Source organism: Lissotriton vulgaris, chromosome 2_1 (genome assembly GCF_964263255.1).
Source record: "Lissotriton vulgaris chromosome 2_1, aLisVul1.2, whole genome shotgun sequence".
Lineage (NCBI taxonomy): Eukaryota > Metazoa > Chordata > Amphibia > Caudata > Salamandridae > Lissotriton > Lissotriton vulgaris.
The window spans coordinates 258,400,574-258,417,223 of NC_141687.1; positions in this window are offsets into that span (position 1 = coordinate 258,400,574).

The following is a 16,650-nucleotide window of genomic DNA, read 5'->3' on the forward strand; positions in this document are numbered from 1 at the left end:
AGGCCCCCATATCTTCTGCCACTTCTTGGGTTTGCCCCGGGCCACATACACTGTTTTCTCACGAAACATACACCAATCCATATTGGTTTTCCACAAGTCCACTGAGGGAGGCGACGCCGCGCCCCACTTCTGTGCGATGTCACGCTTTGCCACCATGTTCCCCAAGGTGATCCACTGGGTTTGCGCATTGTTGTAGTCCGTGGGACCCCACACATTCAACAGGCAGCGCCGGGCCTCTGCCATCAGGTCAACTCCAGTCACCTCACTCATCACCGCATGAACACGCCTCCAGTAGGAGGCGACTGCATGACACTCCCAAATGATGTGCATGAAGGTGGCCAACGCTCTGCAGCCACGCCTACAGAGTCCATCGACCGAGTGGCCCATATGAATGAGTCGAGGACCGGTCACATACACCCTATGTAAAATTTTTAGCTGGACCAGGCGTAGTCTGGCCGGGATCGCCACCTCCTTGGGGGATGACACCGCACACTGCTAGTCTTCCTCATCCAGCTCAACACCATCACAAACCCATTGTTCTCTCACACCCAGAAGGAGGTCTGTGCGGACATTGATCAGTTTTTTATAGACCAGCGAGATGGCACTGTCCGGCATATGACCGTCCAGCACCCTATCTTCCAAAGGGGATGACTCAGGGACCTTCTCCCCCTCCGGCATCACTGCCAAAAGGGCGTGTCGCAATTGGGCGTACCTAAAAAATTCTGTCGCTCCCAGCTGATATTCCGCTTGCAAAGCAGCAAAGGATTTTATTGTACCCTTGACCAACATATCTTCAACCTTGGAAATACCAATCAGGTCCCAACGATCGAACCCCTTGGTGTGCCACAATTTATTTATTTATTTATTTACGGGTTTATACCGCGCTAGGATCACCTCCCGAAGGAGTATCTCCGCGCCTTGAACACCTTTACAGCTTGTGGCAGTAAGTACACAGATATCACTAGTTGGTAAATAGGAAGGTTTTTAACAGTTTTCTGAACGGGAGATAGTCCTGGCATAGTCTCAAAGAGAGAGGGAGGCTGTTCCACAACCTTGGTCCGGCTATGGATAGTGCCCTTCCACCTTGCCTGGTCTTTCTAGCTCTTGGGACCTGTAGTAAGGCTTGGTCACTAGATCTCAGGGACCGTACAGGTTTATAGAGGGAGAATCTGCTGTTTAGATACTCAGGCCCTCTGTTCTGGAGGCTCTTATGTATAGTACATCCAATCTTGTACTTCACCCTTTGTTTAATGGGTAGCCAATGTAAGGTGTTCAAAAGAGGCTTTGATGGTGTACGGGGTGGCTGATTTAGTACAAGACGGGCCGCTGTGTTCTGGACTACTTGCAATCTCGCAATAACTCCCTCATTTGCTGATAGGAGCATCCCGTTGCAGTAGTCCAGACGACTCAGTATTAGGGCCTGCACTAATGTTCTCCTAGTTGAGTCAGGGAGTATAGGGAAAACTTTCCTCAGCATGGCGATCACATGGAAGCATGAGCTCACCACTTGATTGCTGTTTTGTTTCAGGGAGAGCTCCTGATCCAGGCGCACGCCAAGATTTTTTACCACCTGCTTTGGCTCTGGGACTGGGCCTATCTGCCTAATAGGTCTGAATCATAGAGTGGGGTGGCCAAAGTGAGTCTTCCTTTCCATCCCTGTGCCTTTGTGACAGCCCGCCATATTTGTACCGTCGTCTTAGTCGGGCCTGTAAATGTAAATGTAAATGTATTGGCATTTATATAGCGCACTACTTACCCATAGGGTCCCAAGGCGCTTCGACCGCTGCGAAACCCTTCCTGGCTTCCCTGAGAGATGGTCCCTTAATGGGTATCTCCAGGGTGAGACCAGGCATCCCCGGCAGTCTGGTGGGGCCGTATCTCCAGGGTGAGACCTGGCATCCCCGGCAGTCTGGTGGGGCCGTTAGTGAAGATGAGGCAAGCTAATGCCCAGAGTTGCCGAGTGTGATAGCTGATCAGAGTGGGCACCGAGGCGAGAGAATTATCGAGTCCGCTGACCCTGGTCCAGAAATCTGCCGCGCCGGGAATCGAACCCTGGTCCCGGGCCGTCCTCTGCTCTCGGGTCTGCCGCCTCTAACCAGTGTCATTCTGCCATCCAGAGATCTCGAGTATAGCGCCCTGTAATATTTCCCATCGTCAAGGAGCCATCGATCCATGGCGTACCCCGGACTTTCAGCTGGACCGTAGAGACCATGGTTGAGAGCGGCTAATTAGGAAGCCCAATAATACCTCCAGATGTCAGGCAACGCAATACCTCCGTCGTACCACGGAAGCGTAAGTTTAGTTATAGCAATGCGTGGCCTGCCCTCCCAGAGAAGGGCCCGTTGCAAGCCCTCGACCTCTCTGAAGTACCCGGATGGGACCGGGTCCTGAGTATTCTGCAGCGCATACAGGAATCTGGGCAGGGACATCATTTTGAACAACGCCGCACGTCCAAGCAGGGAAAGCGGCAGCTTCCGCCACACCTCTACATCCCGCCGTAGGCGTTCAAGAGGGGGAAGCAGGTTGTTCGCATAACGTTTCTTGGCATCAGCTGAAATATAGATGCCCAAGTATTTGAACCCATGCCTCGCGACCTGTATGTTGCAACCCCTCGGGAGCCGCGGAACCTCACCCCTCAAGACGTATAAGTGTGATTTCGACCAATTGATGACCAGGCCTGAGTACCTACCGAAGGTATGCAGCACGTCGTACACCACGATAAGGGACTTGCAAGGAGAGGTGAGGTAAAGCAAAATGTCATCCGCGTATAAAGACACGCGGTCCTCAAATCCGGGGGACCACCGTATCCCGTTGATATCCGGATGAAATCGCAGCCACGCAGCCAAAGGCTCAAGTGCCAACGCAAACAACAGGGGTGACAGGGGACAACCCTGCCTGGTGCCCCTGCGGAGAGCAAAGGATGCAGACACGCGGCCATTGACCGTAACGTTGGCAAGTGGATTAGCATACAGGAGTTTGACCCATCCTATAAAGTCTGGACCAAATCCGAACCACGCCAGCACCGCCCACAGATAGTTCCACTCGAGGGAGTCAAAGGCCATTGTGGCGTCCAAGGACGCCAAAACGGCCGGCTCCCGGAGCACTCGGATCCTCGCCAGAACCCCATGAAGTCTCCTAAGGTTGAGGGCGGTGTTGCGGTGAGGAATAAAGCCCGACTGATCCGGATGAACCAAGTCGCTAATCGCACCAACCAGTCGGTTGGCCAGCAATTTAGCCAGGATCTTCGGCTCAGCATTCAGCAAAGAAATGGGGCGGTACGATCGACACATGTCTCTGGGCTTCCCTTCCTTGTGGATGACCACGATGGTGGCCAATCTCTGATCCAGGGGAAGCATACCCACATCCCGCGCCTCAAGAAACATGTCCCGTAAGTGCGGGGCGATGCAGTCGGGCTTTATCTTGTAAAGTTCCACCGGAATACCATTGGGGCCGGGCGCTTTGCCGGATCTCAGAGAGCGTATCGCTAAAGCGATCTCATCAGCAGTTATACCCCTATCCATGTCATCGCGTTCGGAGTCCGACAGGCACGGAAGGTCTATATCACTCAGTAGGGCACTGGAGTCCGCCTCGGACATCTCAGAGACCGAGGTATAAACGGACTCAAAGTACTCAGCGAAGACCATGACTATAGCGCTGGGGTCAGTAACAGCCAGGCGTCCTCCCCCAGCACCTCAGGGACCACACGGGAGGCCATCTCCTTTTTATCAAGCCACGCAAGAAGTTTGCCTGCCTTATCCCCGACATCGTAGATCCTCCCCTGCTGCTCTCTGTCCATGGTCTTGGCGGCATCAGTGACAATGGCTCGGTACTCTGACTGTTTAAGCAAGAGAACGTGGAATAGGGCCGGAGTCGGGTCCGTCTCCAATTGGGAGTCAAGAACCTCGATCTCAGATTCAATCCGCACCGCGTCCGCATCTCTGCGTCTCCGCACCTCGGCAATTAAGGAGAAGGCCTCTCCTCGTAAGACAGTCTTAAAGGCCTCCCATAGGGAGACAGCTGAAGTGACCAAGCCCGTGTTTTCAGAGAAGTAGAGCTCAATGGCTTTGGCCAGGAGCCCGCACGTCTTAGGATTGCGAAAGTACCACGGATTAACCGGCGCCACCCTCTCGGCAACCACGATGTCAAAGTCAAAGGATACCCAGACCGGAGAGTGGTCCGAGATACCCCTAGCCATCAGCCGGGCCTCAGAGACCGCCGATGCGTGGGCCGCTAGAGCCAGAACGTAATCGATTCTGGAGAGGCTACCTTGCGCCCCGGAGTGAAATGAATATTGTCGCTGGGTAAGGTGTAGAAGCCTCCAGCAATCAATAAGCCCCATAGTATCCAAGAAGTCGGGAAGCCAGGACTGCGCACCTCGAAGATCTCTGGATGGATGCCTGTCTAAGGTCCCCGAACCAACTGCATTAAAATTGCCACCCACAATCAACAGGCCTTCAGGCAAACCCAAAATGGCGCCCCCGAGATCCTGAAACGTGGTCGTTTGCAAACCAGGAGGGACGTAAACAGAAACCAATACTAGGGTACGCCCCTCCCATCTACCCGTGACGGCGACGTAGCGCCCCCTCTTATCGGTCACGCTGGATTCTATCTCGAATGGGAGTGACCCCCGCACCATGATCCCCGCCCCGCGGGATCCCGAAGAGAACCCCGAATGTGCCACCATCTTGTAACCCTTCCTGTTGAGTGCATGACACGTGTTTCCCACCAAATGAGTTTCCTGCAACAGAATGACATCGGGCATACATCTCTTAAACATTTGCAGTACCACACCTCTCCTAATACGATCCCCCAGCCCGTTGACATTCCAACACAGAACATTTAATTTCTTACCCCCCATCGTCAAAATGCGGACCCATGCTAACCCTGTCGGGCAGCGTCGCTACAACACAATTAGCAGCACAAAGTTTACCTTGCCATGAAATAGAAAATTGGAAAAAGAAAACAAGTAGAAAACAAACAACCCAACCACCCCCCACCCTGCACCCCTGCATTAGACTAAAGAGCCCCCCAACCAGCAGTGTGCCTGTCGCCCCTAAAAACTATCTACGAAAAGCCCCTAGAGGAGAAAGGAGTCCATCCTATCCCCCCCGCATCCCCCGTTCAGAAAAGGAGGATAGCAACCAAAAGTACAGTACTGTGATACCGACTGCCTAGGCAGTCCCATTGTCCGAGAATGGTCCGAAGGATCGTTCTATTCCTGACGCTCAGGGCCACCCGCCGCTCCATCCGACCGTTCCTCCGGCTCCTCGCGTCGCTGAGGCAAAGTGTCCAGCCAGTCCCCGGCGGCGTCAGGCAAATCAAAGAACAATGCACGGCCGTCGTGCTCAATACACAGTTTCGCAGGGAACAGCATGGAGTACTTCATCCCCAGCTCACGCAATCGCCGCTTCACGCCCGTGAAGCTTTGCCTCCGCCTCTGGACCGATTGGGTGAAGTCTGGGAAAAAGTTAATGTCTGCATTTTGGTATTTCAGCGCCCCACCTCTCCTCGATGCCTGCAGGATCGCGTCACGGTCCCTGAAGTTGAACACACAGGCAATGATGGGTCGCGGGAGGGCCCCCAACTTCGGGCGGCCTCCGGGTAGTCGATGAGCCCGCTCAACCGAGAAAAACTTGCTGAGGCCCCCAGGGGCCAGATGGTTCTGGATCAAGTCCTCGACAAAGAGGTCGGTGGCTGCCTCCTCGGCCCCTTCCGGGACACCGACAATTCGGACGTTCTGGCGCCTGGCACGCCCTTCAAAGTCCTCAAGCCTACGGGCAAATAGCGAGTTCGCAGACTTCAAGTCCCGAACCTCCGACTGCAGGTCCGAGACGTCTGTTATCAGGCTCGAGGTTTTAATATCAAGTGATTTGACCCGATCATTGGTCTTGCCCAAGTTGGCTCTGAGCAGGCCGACATCAATGGCCAGTGTGTCAACCTTATGCGCCAGGAACTCGTGCTGTTTATGCATCTCGGCTTTTATACCTGCGATGGCGCCCATTACGTCCCGGAGGGTTGGGGCCGAGTCGTCCGGCGACTCTTCTCGATGCATGTCCTTAGGCCTCGCAGCGACTCCAGGCGAGCCCTTAGGGTGGGCATAGCGTTCCATGACGTTAGATTGGGAGTAGGTCGATTTCCTACTGGCCCGGGGCTTCCCTCTGTCGGATTCACCTCTGCCCGCCATGATAGGTGAACGACCAACACGATCGAGGACACCCCGGGACCCCACCAGCACATAAACGGGACAATCAGTCGCAGCTGTGCCCGCTGTCCGCTCAGCACCAACACACTCCGGAACTCCGCACGCTCCGCTTCAAGGCGGAGCAGTCACTCTCGTTCCGTGCAACCTCCGTACAGCTGCGTCGCACTCTCCGGCTCGGGCACGGGAGCTGGTCACGCCGTCGTCCCCAAACTTGCACACGGTGCAACTTCACCCAGGGACGTCGGATTTTCAATCAGACAACGGGCCCTGCATCAGCAGCAGTTCACCCACAATTTCCCACTGTCGTGGATCAGGATAGACGACAGTATTAATGCGGAGGATCGGAGGGTCTTCGGAGCTCCGAGCTTACGCGGCCATCTTAGTTGCCCGCGAAGCTCCTGTGAACGTGGATTTTTAACTTCGCATGGGACGAAGATCCAGCATGGACAATTGGTGAATGAACTTCTTGAATCTCTTACATTGCCATTACAAGTAGCGATCGTGAAATGTAGTGCTCATAAGAAAGTTACGGATGATGTTGGTTGTGGTAATGCGTTTGCGGATGAAGTTGCGAAAAAAACTGCAAGAAATGTGATGAGTCGAATGTATGTTGCGGGTCCGGCGAGATGGGTTCCAGAGAAGAGTATTTGTGAAGATACGATTGAGAGTGTGAAATCCATTCAAGCTGAAGCTACAGAGAAAGAGTTGAATGAATGGAGAGAAAGCAAGGGTAGATTGGATTCGAGTGGTTGTTGGACTGATTTGTCAGAGCATCAGAGATGGTTGTTGCCTAACGCGCATGTACTTCCGGTTGTTACAATGGCTCATGGAATGGCACATATTAGCGTGAAAGGGATTTGTAAGTTGTTGGCTCCGGTTTGGCAGAATGCGGGAATTCCAAAATGTGCAGAGAACTTGGTGAAGAATTGTATGGTGTGTTTGATGCACAATCCTGGTAGAGGAACTCCAACACCAGCTGGTCATTTTGCTCCTCCTACGTATCCGTTCGAGGCATTGCAGCTAGATTTTATCCACATGGAGAGATGCAACAACTTGAAATATGTCTTAGTGGTTGTTTGCTCCTTTTCTAGATGGGTAGAAGCTTATCCCCTTAAGGACAATACTGCCATGTCCACAGCGAAAGTTTTTATAAAATAATTTTTCCCGAGATTTGGAATGCCGAGAATTATCTGGAGTGATAATGGGAGTGAATTTGTGGGCCAAGTTATGAAGAGAGTGTATGAGGGTCTAGGAATTCGGCAGAAATTTCACGCTGGAAATCACCCCCAATCAGCTGGTTTAGTCGAGTGCTATAACGGTACTCTTAAATTGATATTGGCTAAAATCCAAGCAAGTACTGGTCTACAGTGGCCAGATGCCTTGCCTTTAGCGCTTTTGTCCACAAGAATGACTGTGCATTCACGAATGGGTTTGAGTCCGTATGGGGTTGTGTTTGGTCGCCCGGCGAATATTTGGGGCGTACCAAGACCAACAAAGTTTAGTGACCTCGAACATCCTGTGTTGCTTGATTACTTGCGTGAACTTACGACTAAATTGCGTGTTTTACACCAACAGGTTCACGATAGCCTTCCACAAGCTTCAGAGGATCCAGGCCATTCTATCGAACCTGGCTCGTGGGTCTTTGTGCGCAATTTTCAGCGGAACAAGAACGAACAGCCCCGTTGGACGGGACCCTTCGAAGTACTCCTGTCGACACGATCTGCGGTCCGAGTGCGAGGCAAGCGAAACTGGATCCACGGAGTACATACTAAGCGGGCACCCTTGCCCTTGCTGTACGATAAGTGGGTCCAGGAGGGATTTGCAGATTCTGAAACAGACGTTGTTCCACGGTTCTTACCATTCAGCAATGCTCGTCTGATTGGTACAAACTCTGAAAGAGAAAGTGATGATATTTTGCAAGAAGCAGTGCCTCCTAGGGATCGGTTGAACACTACAGAGCCTGAACTCTTATTTAAAGAGCAAGAATTACTTGGGAGAAGCCGCTATAATTTGCGACCGAGAGTCATGGACAAATAAATAAAGACAAATAAAGTTTTATGATTTTTCTGTTTGCAGGTCAACTCTCCACCGAGGATCTACTCATTTTTGTTTTTTCGAACCGCCATCCGGTTTCAGCTGCTAGGGTCGCAGTTGCCGTAAGTCTTTGGAATGCAAGCCTGAGACACTAGGTCGAGGGTTCTGGTTGGCCTAAGGGAGTTGCCCTGGGTTGACAGAGGCATTCCTTAGCAGAATCAACCTACCACCGCGGGAAGCATATTTAGTTTAGGATGGATTTCTTTGAGTTGGAGAGACCTGCACAGACAATGACTTTTAGACAGAGGATATGTAAAATCATATCGAAGAAATGTTTTTTGATACCATGTTTGTTTTTATTTTTTAGCCTGATGATATTCATAATTGGTTATGTAACATTCTCTTTTAAAATTACGTTTAATCCCACTGTGCAACCTACACCCCCACCTACTATTTCTTCTCATTCTTTTCACCCTCTGCCTGAACATGAGGTAGTTAGACGATTGGAATTTGCAAATAATTCCTTCATCCAACTTTTGCACCAACACCAGTTAGTGATGAACACAACAAATTGTTGGATTTGTGGTCTAATGCCCCATACGACTGATAAGGGTATTCCGTATTTAGTTTTGCCTTTTAGTTTAAATGGTTCGATCTGGGCTTATAGAACGATGTTTATCTATGCCCATAGTGTCTATCCCCAACGTTCAGTAAAAGACAACCCGAAGAATAGTGCCCTAGTTAAAGGTATAGTCGATATGCTTAGAGGGATTGGCTCGTATGAGACTATTCCGAGAGATGAGACACTAGCCTACATTGGTTGGAACGTTACTGGATATGGAGTTAGTCTGAGTGTTAACGAGCGAGCGAAGAGTTCTCCACCGATTTGGATAGTGCCCCATCAGGGTCGCTATTGTCTGCAGGGTAATGGCAAGAATCCGAGAACTCAGTTAGGGAAGAGTGTTTGCACTGAGACTTATGGGTACCTACTTTGTTTGCTACGACAAAGCGTATACATGGTTGCCCCCTGATTTTTCGGGCACATGTTTTGTTTCTTTTCTGTTACCTCCCACTTTTACAACTGCGGCAGATTACCATAAGACGAGAGTTGCTAGAGGAGTCTTTAGTCAAGAAGACACTGCAGGGCAAGAGTTGGGAGATTTCTTTAAGGGTTTTCTGCCGTTCTGGGGACCGATGGCTAACAGTAGGAATATTCGCCAGTTGACGAGAGTGGTTGAGTCCACCATAGTCGAAACTGCTGGTGCCCTTGGTAACTTGACTGCTGAGCTCCAGTCGGATAGACTTATGACACTCCAAAATAGAGTTGCCCTTGATGTCATACTAGCAGATAGAGGTGGAGTTTGTAAACTGATTCAATCAAGCTGCTGCGTTTTCATTCCAGACAACGCTCCGTCAGTCTTCCAGGCCATTTCCAAGCTACATAAGATCTCCGATTCTGTCCATTTGGACAAAGGAGATTGGTCGTTGATGGGATGGTTATGGGGATTGATATCCACTTGGGGTTGGAAGATTTTGATGGTCATTGGGATGGTCTTAGCTATCCTTTTCCTGTTCTGTCTCTGTGTACAGTGTGCTCCTGCAATTTGTGGCCTCTGTGCTACTTCGTGTGTAAGGAGACCTGTCCAGAGAGAGTTACTAAGTAATAGGATGATGCTACAGCAACATATCGATGATCTGATGGATATAGATCCGGATTCAGATTGACATGGGTTTGGGTCTGTTGCCTATGTAAGGGCAAAAGGAGGGTCTGTAGTTCTGTGGTTTGCGAGTGAGGTCCGAAGGTTCCGAACCCGTTAAGTAAAGGTCGTCGTAAATGGACGATTTTGGTGTCAGCAGACCGCAAATGACGAGTGTAGCGTGTCTGAGTGTTTTCGCATGAATCGACATATGAGAACACTCCGTATTAAAGGATTTAGTCTGAACCTTCGGGTTCCATTTTGTGTACGGCAGCCATTTTGTATGGTTGCCCTCACATAGGCCCGATGACTGTGGCCGAACGAGTCCTTGAGACACGTATGCCGTAGCTGACTTTTGAGTGACCTGGCCGAACTGACTCCTTGCCCGAGGCTGACCTCGCTGAGCCAGTTCCTTGTTAAGCAGCTGGTCTGATAAAGATCAAAGAGCAGGACGTGCCCGAGTTTATGGTACACTGCTCCCACCCTTCTATCTCACTTCCAATCTGTTTCTGCCTTTCTTTTATGACATAATCATTGATTTGGGTTAAAGGTTTTATAATGGGTTTGTCCGGCCTGATCGAACAGGAAATCTGGAATGTGCTTGGTCATTTCTGGTGGGCTGGACAACGGAAGATGGGATTGTCTGAGATTGTCGTCATACGCTACTTTCAAAATGTTACACTGTCATTGGTCAGTTTGTATGCACCTAATGCTAATTTGAAATGTTGCCTGAGGCTTGATTTTTGGCATAAAAGACCATGCTCCGCTCATTGAATTTGTGCAGTCTCTAGCGAACCACCCGTGTTGTGCTTCGTAGATCTCTGTTCCTGGTTGCAGCCAATAAACTTTGGTCTTTGACGTCATCAAGAAGTATCCCGTGTCTCTGTTTGCCAAGACAGGGGAACTCGAAGGTATCAGGCGTTCTCCCTGACGCCGCTGGGTTCTAAAACCCGGTCCTTCACTGCTCTTCATATGTTAACAAACCTTGCTCATACCACTGTTGCAATTGTGTGTTGTATAGACGGTGGCTAGCAGTCATGCTATCTAAGGGCACTCTGACATATTTTACTTTGTTATTCAGCTGTTTGTAAGCTTCATCCAAGTACTTCTGTCTACCCCATTGAACTATATTTCCACCCTTATCTGCATTTTGTACTATACAATCATCATTAGTGGATAGCTTCTTAATAAGATCCATACAATATTTCTGCTGTTGTGATCATTTATTATGTATTGCACCAGTACATTTCCCCAAGTTCTTTAAATCATTTACTACCAGCTCATTATAAACATCCATTGAGTCTTTCATAGACAGAGGAATGAATTTTGAGTGTGGTCTAAAGTTCGTAGTCTCGCTTTCACAAATATTAATACCCTGCTCTGTTGCAATGTCCTCAATATTAGCAGGTTCTTCTTCTGATATAATGCTTTCTTCATTGGAGCCAACTATACCCATCTATTCCAGTTCAACCATTAAGTCCATGTGCTGTACCTGAAGATTACTCAGTTCTCCTTGCACACTAGCATTTGTCTGTATGGTAGGTGCTCTGTATTTGCCTGGATTGAGTGCAAAGTATTTTTTTAATTTTAGCATCCGTGTGTATTTGGAGATATCAATTCTTGTGGAAACATAATCAAATTCCAAAGGTGGGCAATACAGCAGTCCCAGTTGTGTGATCAAGGCCTCTGGGCAGGCCGAAACGTTATCCTGGGAGGCGGCGAAAAAACCAAATAAATAATTCTTCACCTGCAAGATTGGGTCGGCTCTCGTTTCTTCTCTGGTGGAGTCCCGGTGCATGGAGGATTGCTGGATTGCTGGAGGTTCGGGTTTGAGTTTGCTCTGCATATATACATACATACAAACATATGTATATATATATATATATATATATATATATATATATATATATATATATATATATATATATATATATATATATATATATATATATTACCTACTGGCGGTCGCCAGTAGGTAGTTATAGGTAGGGTTTTTTTCAATGCAAAATCTCAAAATTCTATTTGGAATAACTTTGGCACCGGTTGACGAATCTGCCTGAAAATGTCCTCAAATTTGCCTCGCGGAGCTCCGGTCCTTCCTTGAAAGTTTGGGGGGGATTCGTGAAGCGGGGGCTGAGATAAAAGGGGGGTCCCAAAACGTGTTTTCCCCATGTTAATTTCCATAGGGCGATCAAACTCACTTTTAGCCCGAACGGCTGAATGGATTTCCACCAAACTTGGCAAAATTGTAGGGACTGGTAGCCCGATGTGCCTAAGCTATGTCTCAAGATATGTGCTCCAGTGGTTTTTGAGTAATTTAGGTTCAAAACAATATATATATCTATAGGCGCGCCCCGGTACGCGCACCGGGGCGCGTACCGGGCGCGCTACGCGACCTGCGTGCGGAAAGCTGATTGGCTCTCGGGTGTCTGTAAACATTCCAAACAGTCCGGAGCGGCCGCCATCTTGTGTCTCGGTAGGATCGAGACACAAGAGGTGGCTAAAACAAAGGGGGAATTGACCATAATGGGGCAGAGTAGACCCCCCCTTGACCCCCTAGGTTTGATGTGGGGGCCAAAAAAGGGCCCCGCGGGGCAAAAAAAATAATTTTTTTTGATTTTCGCGGGGGGAGAGCCCGGTGCGCGTACCATGGGGAAAAAGAATGACAGTTTAAAAAAATGTCTTTTTGTTGTTTTTTTTTATATATATATATATACATACACATACATATATATAAATGCATATGCATATATATGCATATATGTGTATATGTGTGCGTGTAGAGAGAGGTAGAGGTGTAGAGGTGGAGAGGTAGAGGTAGAGAGGTAGCGGTAGAGAGGTAGAGACTAGTAGAGAGAGAAGTAGAGAGAGGTAGAGAGGTAGAGAGTAGAGAGTGAGTAATAGAGAGTAGAGAGTGAGTAGTAGAGAGTAGTAGAGAGCAGTAGAGAGAGTAGCAGAGAGTGAGTAGTAGAGAGTAGTAGAGTGAATAGTAGAGTGAGTAGTAGAGAGTAGTAGAGAGTGAGTAGTAGAGAGTGAGTAGTAGAGAGTAGTAGAGAGTAAGTACTAGAGTGAGTAGTAGAGAGCAGTAGAGAGTGAGTAGTAGAGAGTAGAAAAGAGTGAGTAGTAGAGAGTAGTAGAGAGTGAGTAGTAGAGAGTAGTAGAGAGTGAGTAGCAGAGAGAATAGTAGAGAGTAGTAGAGAGTGAGTAGTAGAGTGAGTAGTAGAGACTAGTAGAGAGAGAGTAGTAGAGAGTGAGTAGTAGAGAGTAGTAGAGAGTGAGTAGTAGAGTGAGTAGTAGAGAGTGAGTAGTAGAGAGTAGTAGAGAGTGAGAAGTAGAGAGTGAGTAGTAGAGAGTAGTAGTGAGTAGTAAAGAGTGAGTAGTAGAGAGAGAGTAGTAGAGAGTGAGTAGTAGAGAGTAGTAGATAGTGAGTAGTAGGGAGTAGTGAGTAGCGAGTAGTAGGGAGTGAGTAGTAGAGAGAGAGTAGTAGAGAGTAGTAGAGTAGTAGAGAATGAGTAGTAGAGAGTGAGTATTTGAGAGTAGTGGAGTAGGAGAGAGTAAGTAGCAGAGAGTAGTGGAGAATATTCCAAAGTTTGGCACAGCACCACTTGCACAATGAGTCCAATCAAATCATATCACTTAGAGTCCTTATTGAAGCGCTGAATCTTGGTGAATATTCAAATGCTTTTATTTTCCTTAACCCCTTCAGCGCGGCGCGAATTTTCGCCTGTGCTGAAGGTTCTAATGAGCCTATCGGCTCATGGCGGAACGGTTCCGTCATGAGCACAGCTCAACCGACGCTCATGACGGAACCGTTCCGTCATGAGCATGGAAGGGGTTAAGTTTATGTACCACAATCAGCCGAAACGTTTCGTTCTGTACAACAGAACTTCTTCAGGGCGTTCTTATTTCCTTCAAGTTATGTCGGTATCCTGTTGTCATATAACTAGATATTTCTTCCAAATGTTAGACGAGACGTAAGTACATTCTTATTCAAAGTGACTAGGTATCAATTTTACCCACACAATTCGGGCAGACTTGAGTAATTTATAGCAGCCTCAAAGTTAGTCTCTCAAAAATTCCAAAGTATAGGACATGATCATCCAAATCCAAATGTTTCTCAAGAAAAGTCATTTTCAATCGTTCGGAATATCGGTGTTTGGGCAGATATGACCCAGGGACCCCCAGTATGCAAGGGGAATTAGTCCCCCCTCTGCAAACGCGCCAGTGGCCTGCATTGCAGAGAGGTGCAAAAAGGGTGTGGCCTCATTACACCTCTCTGCAATGCAGCCCCCTGGCGCATACTGGAGGCTCCTGGTGGGCTAGTTGGCCCCCAGGGACCCCCAGTATGCAAGGGGAATTAGTTCCCCCTCTGCAAACGCGGCAGGGGGCTGCGTTGCAGAGAGGTGTAAAAAGGGGCATAGCCTCATTACACCTCTGCAATGCAGCCCCCTGGCGCATACTGGAGGTTACAGGTGGGCTAGTGGGCCCCCAGGGGCCCCCAGTATGCAAGGGGAATTAGTTCCCCCTCTTCAAACATGCATGGGGGCTGCGTTGCAGAGAGGTGTAAAAAGGGTCGTGGCTTCATTACACCTCTCTGCAATGCAGTCCCCTGGCGCATACTGGAGATTCCTGGTGGGCTTTCAGGTCTTATATAGTTAGGAATTAGCATTAAAATAACCTTTGAAATTCACTGAAAAAACCATAGGTTTCACACCAGTTATAGTTAGGAATTAGCATTAAAAAAACCTATGAAATTCACTGAAAAATCCATAGGTTTCACACCAGTTATAGTTAGGAATTAGCATTTAAAAAACCTATTAAATTCACAGAAAAAACCATAGGTTTCACACCAGTTATAGTTAGCTGGAAATTTTACTGACATAAAACCATTGAAATTCCCACGTTATAGTTAGTTGGACTCACTATTACTTGCGCGCCTGCAATGCACTGCTGGTGATGTCACATATTACATCACTCATGACATGGTCAGTGACATCACTCATGACATCACTGATCACGGTAATGCGTGGGAGGCAGGAACCACAACACTCCGCTCTGTTTGGAAGCATCAGAAGTAAATGAAGAAAATTATTATAGACCAAGCGTTGCATTAGGCATCTGCAGACAAAATCCAAATGCAGACTCCTCGATACTCTCTGGAAACACGGTTACGCGTGGTTAACCTCACAACTGCACTCCGCTTCTAAGGAAAGAGTTAATGTGACTGTGAGGTGAAGAACACGGTGGCGCGTGGTTATTTATCACCACTGCACCCCGCTTCTTTATTAGATAATTCCAGAATAGGGAGCGTGTGGACACCCTTGCCACAGCGCTCCTCAGTATGCCTGTAAGACTTTAGTATAGCATAAAAGTGTAAACAGCAGCGCGTGGTTCCAGTAACCACCGCGCTCCGTTTTTGGACAAAATAGGGCAATCAACAGGAATGAAAACAAGGTAGCGCGCAGTGCCTACCACAGCGCTCTTGAATGCAGCAGAACTCATAGATGATACCGCCACCTTTTTACTCCGAGACCAACCCCCGGAGGTCTTCAGTTTGGTGGGGCATTCTCTTACATAGTGTCTTTTCTTGCCGCAGAACATACACAAGTCTTGTACTCTACGACTTTCTCTTTCATCTTTGGATAAAGGGGCTCTGACCGCGCCTATTTCCATGGGCTCATTACCTGACTCGGAAGCAGCCACGGTCCTACGAGGGGTTACATCTGGCCCAAATGACCCCTATCCCACCTTCTCCTCTCTCCTCCTCTCTCAGCCAATCTGCCATCTAATCTCAGGGTCAAACTAATCATGTCTGCACATGTGGCAGGTTGCGGGTCTATTTGAGCTATAATGTCTTTCAATCCCTCCCTTAAACCTTGGTAAAATAACGACATTCGTTTCTCTTCTGGCCACGCAGTCTCTGCCTCCAACCTATTAAAAGTAGTCAAGTATGTAACCAGATCGTTTCTCCCCTGTCTGAGATCTAATAACTCCCTATTGGCACTAAATGTAGTTGCCCTTCGGTCAAAAACCCTTTCAAACTCAGTCCGAAACGTTTTTGGACAAAATAGGGCAATCAACAGGAATGAAAACACGATAGCACGCAGTGCCTACCACTGAGCTCCGTGTAGCAGTTGCTTTGAGGCTCCTACCTCCGAGACAGCCTCTCTCAGCCAAGGCGCTCAGAATCGGGGAAAACCCAGTAGGAGATGGGACTCCTCGCATCGGGCAGAATCCTTCGGCTCGGACGAACGACGAACCGGAAATTATGCGCAACATTGTGCGTGCACTGGTAACTGAAATACTTCCCATCCCCCAGGAGGATCATGGGGGATGTAGTTCTTTTGTATGTACAATGCAGGCGCATCATCGTGAATCCTGACATTAGTGGCTGTATTGGTGAGTTGGTGTGTCAGTGGTTGGATAATTGACTGTGTGAGTGGCTCTATGGGTGGGTAGGTGGTTGTGTAGTGACTCTATGGGTGAGTGAATGGGTGTCTGAATGGGTGACTGGGAGTGTAAGTGGCTGTATGGGGGGTGAGAGGCTCTTTGAGTGTGTGTTTCCTTAAGTGTGTTTGCGTGTGAGTTGTATTGGAGAGTAAGTGTCTGTGTGAATGCCTGTATGGATGAGTAAGCAGATGTGTGAGTGCTTGTATGGGTATGTGAATGGGTATGTAAGTAGATTTGTGGGTGTGTGAGTGAGTGTGTAAAGAAGGC